Below are 7,841 nucleotides of genomic sequence, written 5' to 3' on the forward strand. Positions count from 1 at the left end.
GTGGCAAAAATATATGTTTTCAGTCTTGATTTGAAAATACTAAGAGTTTCTGCGGACGTGCATGTTTTGGGCAATTTGTTCCAGATTGTCGGGGCATAATAGCTAAACGCTGCTTCTCTATGTTTTGTTCTTACTCTCGGAACGAGTAGCAGGAAGCTGCAGCGTCGGAGACTGCAGTTCCAGGACCGCACTCGTAGGACCCTAGTTTTTCGTGACACTGCCACCTAGCGAATTGGAGACTTGAATATGAATGACAACCATAGACTGTATATAAAGACGACAACGCACAGTGTGAGTAATGTGAAGTGCTTTTAAAGTTGTATTTGTTTAACATTAATAACAATTCCGGTGTCTTGAAATGAAGTGTGATTCGCTAACGTTAACTATGATAGTCTTAATGCAATACAAACAATCACCTGTTAGCTTATGATAGCTTCTAACCGTATTAAAGGCACTAAAAACAATTATTCGTTAGCTATACCTTTCGGCAAAATAAACTGTTAGCATATTTGATTATTTGTTGTGCTAGTGGAGCCTCGCAGCGGCGAAACCATTTTTGGCTCAGTTGAGGCACCCTCCACAAGATGAGTCCCCCTCCGCAAGGTGAGGCCCCACGCAGTCTGCATGATCGGCCTGTAGGAAAGTGGACGGCGAGGAATCTTTGAGGGTTTTTACTCCGAAGAGGCTTCCTGGGGTACTGCAGCTGGAGCTGTTTTCTGGTGGCTGGGGGAACAACAGACCCCGCTTCACCCCAGTGAAGAATCTTCAGTGTTCTCTCCACTTTCAGAGGAAGGGTCAGAGGAATTCAAAGACATGCTGGACTCCAGAGGTCATTCCGTGTCCGTGTTCAGGAAATTGTGCCCATCTTCTAAATAAATACAAATTGATTCTGCACTGAAATGCCTCTCGGTCAAACTGCCTGTTTATCTTTGGCAGCCAGGTGCATTAACACACTAACAGTTATTTTTGTTTTTGAGTAATCAAGCACCTCTTCAAAGACACATTTGATTTGATTTATTTTGAACGTGTAATACAATACCAAAAAAATTATAACAATTAAATGAAACAAGAGAATTATGATAGCTACTGTAAGCAGTATCAAATTGATAAACTAAATATTATTGACTTACACATTATATATAAACAAATTATCTACCTAATTACACATCCGAAAAGGCGTGGGAAGGAGTTTACATGTATTTAATCCCACCCCAAAATTAAAATGTTCTAAATCTAAATGTATGTCTACATACAATATACATTTACAATTATAAATAGATTATATCATTCTTACTATATATATTTACGTTGTATGTCAAATTTGATAAGACAAATATAAAAGACTATCTTTTTACATCTGACATACAAAATACATCTGACATTAAAAAACAAAAACAACAACAAATTGTTGTTAATAATAATAATTTAATTTCTGTAAGAAAAACATGTTTTTCATGCATTTTTAGATCGTTAATAACAAGCATTACAATGTCTAAAGAGACTCGCTGTGTATGAGACTCAATACTCGCTAGTTGTACTTTTGCGGGCATCCGATTTGCTAGGTGGCGATGTTGCAAAATAACTAGGGTCCTAGGAGTGCGGTCCTAGGAGTGCGGTCCTAGGAGTGCGGTCCTAGGAGTGCGGTCCTAGGAGTGCGGTCCTAGGAGTGCGGTCCTAGGAGTGCGGTCCTAGGAGTGCGGTCCTAGGAGTGCGGTCCCAGGAGTGCGGTCCTGAAACTGCAGTCTCCGACGCTGCAGCTTCTTACTATTGCTCGGAACCGAGAGCAGACCCGTCCCAGAAGACCTGAGACACCTTAATGGTTCATAATTATGCAGAAGAGATCGTTAATATACTTTGGTCCTAAACCATTTCGTGATTTAGAATTACCAATAATACTTTAAAATCAATATTTTGTGAGCCCTGTGAAGACACTAATGCAGTAGTTGAGTCTACTGAAGATAAAAGCATGGACAAGCTTTTCTAAATCCTGTTGTGACATTAGTTTTTTAATCCTAGATATGTTCTTCAGGTGATAGTATGCTATGCAGACCTAATAACTGTTGTAGACTGTTACAATTCAGGTCTGAGTCCATCACTACACCTAGATTTCTAGCTTTATGAGTTACTTTGTAGTCTGCCGACTGAAGCTCTGCGATTACTTTTTATCAGTCCTTCTTTGTTCCAAAAACAATGATCTCAGTTTTTGGTTTGTTCAATTGGTGAATGTTCTGAGTCATCCAGTCATTTATGTGCTCAATGCACTTGCTCAGTCTTCTAATCGGAGAGTAGTCTCCCGGTGTAATTTAAAAATAAATCTTTGTGTCGTCTGCATAGATGTGATAGCTTAGATCGTTGTTTTTCATAATTTGAGCCAGTGGTAGCATATAGATATTAAAAAGCAAAGGTCCTAATATGGAGCCTTGACATATTTGTCAGGGCTGATGTGTAGTTGCCTATTGAGACAACGTTTTTTCTGTCCTTTAAGTAGGAACTAAACTAAACCAATTATTACATTTAGATATGTTATTAGCATTCTCTCAAATATTTATCCTTGTTTCTTCTTCTATCTCTACCCCAAGGTCTTGAGCCCACGTTTGCAAGATGTCATTATCTACTTCGCAGGGCTTATATATAGAGCTTCATAGTGGGATCTATCTTATTAAAGAAACCTATCGAACCAAAAGTACATTTATTTATGTTTTATAATGTATTTATTTGTGTGTCTTTCCACATACATTCATCATGGTCCTTGTCTCCATTCTCTTTGTTGTACTTGACATTGCTGCTGTCTTCAGGTTTTCTCCAGCATAGAGTCCAGCTTCCTCATCATCTCTCCCCCCCACTACCTCCCCCAGATCCTCCAGTTGACACCATCTGAAGAGCCAGCCGTCCTCTCGAACCTCTTCTCTCTCAGCACAGCCTGTGATATTAAGATAAGAGGTACCACTTTACAATAAGACTATGAATAGTTTGTAATTCATGTATTAATTAGCTTGTGAACACTTTATAAATCATTAATAAGCTTTTACAAGACATGAGATAAACAGGGCAACTGTGACCGGTTGCTTGCCAAATAGTGAGCCCACATTTATCTGTACTGCTAAGCCTTATATTGGCTACTTCGCTTACTTTGTCTTCTTCATCAGCCAGCATCCTTGGTATCTGTTGTTTACAGAGTTGATTCTCCCCCCATCCATCTTGAAGTTTATTGGCATCTCTTATGACCATCTATGAATGAGTTACTAATATTTGTAACTGCCAAAAGGGAGCCTTATTGTAAAGTGTAAAACACATTCCCATTTATTAATGAGTTACTACCATTTATAATTGGTAAAAGAGAGCCTTATTGTAAAGTGTGAAACACATCATCATCTATTGATGAGTCACTAACATGTACTGTATAACTTCTGAAAGGGTGCGTTGTTTTTAAGTTTAATCCACATGTCCATTTATGAATGAGTTATAACATTCACGCTTAATACACATTGTTCACATGAAATGCAAAGTAAGATGCAACAGAACCAAGCAAAACATTTTATTCACACATAAATAATAAACAAATCAAAATAATGACAATTTAGTATGACTGATACAGATACTGTATTTAAACATAAAAGTCTTCTCAGACATAAATGAAAGACTTGGTAAGACATAATGGTACTCAGACTGGAAAGGCTTTGTGTATATTCTTGAACAAGCGTCCAAGCAGTCCATCCGGATGAGCAGAGCCAAGCCAAGATGACTATTAAAGAACCTTGAGATGTTCCTCCAACAAACTATCTGTTTCCTCTCAGTCTACGGCAGGGGCGGACTGGCCATCGGGACGCTCGGGACGAATCCCGATGGGCCGTTACTGAAGTGGGCCGGTCGGACGATGTGGGCCGGCCGGTAACCGGCAGGGCTCGACATTATAAATGGCCCGCTGGCCCGGAAGAACTATTTAGACACCCCAGGCAAGCATAATGTACTTTCCACTTGCCCGCTCGGGCCACTACAAATATTGCTTTAAAATAATTGTCCTGTGGTATTGGTATTTTGACTAGCAATTTAGTTAAATTGTTTCGTTTATCGACGCTACAACATAGAGTTCCGTGAGTTTTTGGGTGTCGTTGTTGGGTGAAAAGCAAACAGCTGTTTGCTGCGGGGCGCAGCGCGAGCAGGCTCCCGTGAGCGGGAGCGCGCTCCTTCACTACAGACAATCGTGCCACCTAACCATTGGCCAAAAATGTTTTTAATACCAGCGGTAACCGGCCAAGCGCCGGGCAAAAAACAATCTTCAAATAAAATAAAGTTATCGGAGGAGTTAAAGGAGAGTGACAGGGAGCATGAGAAGAAGAGGGAGAGAAAGTTTCAGCCAGCTTGATCGAACTTTGGCTTCTAGTGGTGCAGTGACGCGTCCTAAAACCCTTTTTTATCATCTATCGATTAGATTTATGATTTGAAAATTATAATAGAAGGGTAGACATGTGGAGATTATCCGGCTGAACAAAACGTGCATTTATCTAACAGGTTTGTTTTCCACAGACCTTATTTCCAGCTATTTTCCAAAACCCTTTTGAGAAATCCCATTGCTTTTTGTCGAGGGAACCAGCAGCTTACTTCCTGGTTTAGGACGCGTCACTGGCTGCACCTCTCAATATGATGCCAATATAAATAAGGTCTTCTGTCGGCTCTGTTCATCAATGCCAACCTATGCTGACAAGTAAGTGAAGAGTAGACAATATAAAGGTATTGGCGAAATGTCCCAGCAGTTTAGGATAATGAAGGGTCTATCAAATCAATTACATAGCCATTACATGTCTAACTCCTAATGACAGGAAGGCAGAAAGTGCATTATACAAATAATAATACTCATAATAATAGCAGACATTTTTTAACAATGACCACAATATCATTATTTTAATCAACCAAATATGAACAATTGAGGAAAATGAGGAAGAACCGATTATTCAAATGTTGTAGTACAAGTAGTAATGTAGTTTGTGCATAAATTACTATTGCAACAAAGGTGTTAATTTTCTTCATTATTAGTCGATTTCTTTTTGGACGAATGCTCCGGGCCATTGGTTACAATGGTGGGGCCAGTGATAATATAATGCCAGTGGCATTTTACCATGCATTTTATCCTTAATGTCTACCTCTGCGGTAAGTCACTAGCACCGCGGTGGGCCGGCGGTACGGAAGTGGGCCGATCGAGAGTCCCGGGCTGATTTGTAGTCCCAGTCCGCCCCTGGTCTACGGACATGTCCTTTGACAGTCGACCAAGCTCTTTCTATATGTTGGATATGACTGCCGTCTGGAGGTTCACAAACCACCTGCTGTGGTTTATGGTGTAGTGGTTGTTACTCAGCACTCTCCTGTATGCCCTCCACTCATCACTAATAATGCTACTTCCTGACTTAACATGCCGTCTAATCAGAGGGACAAGGTGGCATCTTGATCGTTTCTACACTAGTTTCAACACTAGTCTCCGCCTTTTGTCTTTAACTCCCATCTTTCCGAAGATCCATTTGTTCCTTCTCCAGGTATGTCCAAAGCGTCCACGTGCATACTAACACAGAAGAAATAATAACACCATCTTAGTTAGCAACAAAATGCACACAAATTACAGTAAAAATTGTTGCACATCATTTTTCAAAATACCATACTTGTTAATTAGGTGCATTGTATAACATCATTTAAAGATAATTATACAGTAATGGTCCGTATTGATTTAAAAAAACATAGGAACTGGGTACAGTACCTTCTCCCAGACACAAATACTCAAATAAAATATTTTACTTTATCAGCATTCGTATTCCCAATGCTTACTATTTATTTGATACCAATTTGGTAATACAATTAAAGAACAAGGTTTGGGTTCGTTCTTCAGATATGACTGTGACGTTAACGTGTAAGCTCAATAATGAATTCCAGCTCCACCAGCCATATTGTAATATCTAAGTAATCATCTTGAAATATGACATTATTATTTGTCATATACACACATCTTATTGTGAGGTTGATTTCACATACACCAGTCCGCTCTTCAACACTACTTTGGCGTTAGCTTGTCTAAATAATCGATCATAGCGAATTTAAATTAACCTTAGCAATGCATAAAGTTGCCTACCTAATAAAATATCTCTCTAACTTACAAGGATGATCTTATTTTACCAACCTCAAACAGAAGCCGTTTATTCTACAGTATTATCCCACTTAATGCTTAACACTTCTCTTTTACGTTTTAACTTGGAGGCTACGATTAGCATCGTTAGCAAAGATGTAGCTACCACTTGCTTACATGCTAACCCAAGCCTTAACATTCATTAACGTTAGCTGACTCAAAACATAAGCAACACATAAATAAAGTACTCGAATTTCACTTACCGTAAAACTGCATTCATGCACCGTCTGTTTTAAACGCAAAGCGAGTCACAATAGTCCGAAATAAGCATGAAGAATAGTCCATAAGGCACCAGCACAACAAACACGGCCGAGTTCAAGTTATATCTCTCACAGGCTCCGCCCTCTACTGCAGTGCTTCTCAAAGTGTGGTCCGCGGACCACTGGTGGTCCGTGAGCGCCCCCTAGTGGTCCGTGAGTATATTGGTAACATTTCACATTTTAAATAAATAAATACATTTCAGTTTTCCGCACTCTCGCGGGAATATCTCCGCAATGGAGCGAGGTTAACTTTTGATTACATGATATAGCCCAGCGCAACACCTTCATCACACATGTTGCCACCTGTTTGTACCATTTTCTGGCGATTTGTAATCTGTTCTAAAGAAACGATGTGTTTTTTGATATTTGTGGAGTTAGGTGGTCCGCGAGTGTTTTTTTATTGGTTAAGTGATCCTTGGTATGAAAAAGTTTGAGAAACACTGCTCTACTGGACTCTATGGGTACTACCTTATCATGCAAGCATTCACTTACTGAGAATTCTATAGACGTAGCCGGCCCCGGGGCGGGCCTACCTGAATGCGAGCGCATCTCACCGTATAAAAGGAGGCCTCGCCTGCTGACTGTCATCCCTTTCTCTTCAGCAAGCGGAAGTGATGCACTGGGCATAGACGCGAATAAGAGAAAGAGAAGGAAAGCATGGACTCACCACTCCTTGAGCACCGGACCTGCCCGATATGCCTTGGCCTGATTGCTGGGGGCTGATCTGCTCCCAGTGCCTGGGGCCGGACCACGCCGAAGATGGCCTAGGCCAGTCGCCGGCCTGTAACGCCTGCCGGATGATCCCTCGGCTGAGCCGCCGACATCGTGGCGATCATTTCCGGGTGAGGTTCGGCCCGCAGGTGGAGGTGGAAGATCAAGACCTCGAGGTGTTGGAGATGGATGAACTTCATGACGAGGTGCCATTCGAGTTCACCCTCCCGATGGGCCGTGGGTGAGGGCTATTCAGTAAGGGGCAGGCTTGGAATTTCGTCATTTTAGGGGCAAGGCCATTTGGCCTTTGGTGTTACACATTTTTTCAGGGCGCAAAGGCCACATGCCAGGGCACAAAGGCCATTGAGGGAAACATTTGGATTTGGAGCTTACAAATAAATAACTTCACTTTTTGAAAAGAAAAACACACGAATGACATGGAAAACAAATCACTTTTTTAATATCAATAATGTCAAACATGATATCATCATATAGGCCTATGCCTCCTTAGTATTACCGTATATAAAATAAAATACTCAACTTTGAATAATTAGTGTTTGGTATGTTTTCTATCTACTACTTCTCCCATTCACAAATCAAAAATCAAATCAAAAAATCTAAAATTCTATTAATATGCAACAAATATATTCCATTTCAGAGCAGAAGTGTGTGTGTACGAGAATATCTTTCATCAACTCCTCACA

Source organism: Notothenia rossii, assembly GCF_949606895.1.
Source record: "Notothenia rossii genome assembly, chromosome: 8".
Lineage (NCBI taxonomy): Eukaryota > Metazoa > Chordata > Actinopteri > Perciformes > Nototheniidae > Notothenia > Notothenia rossii.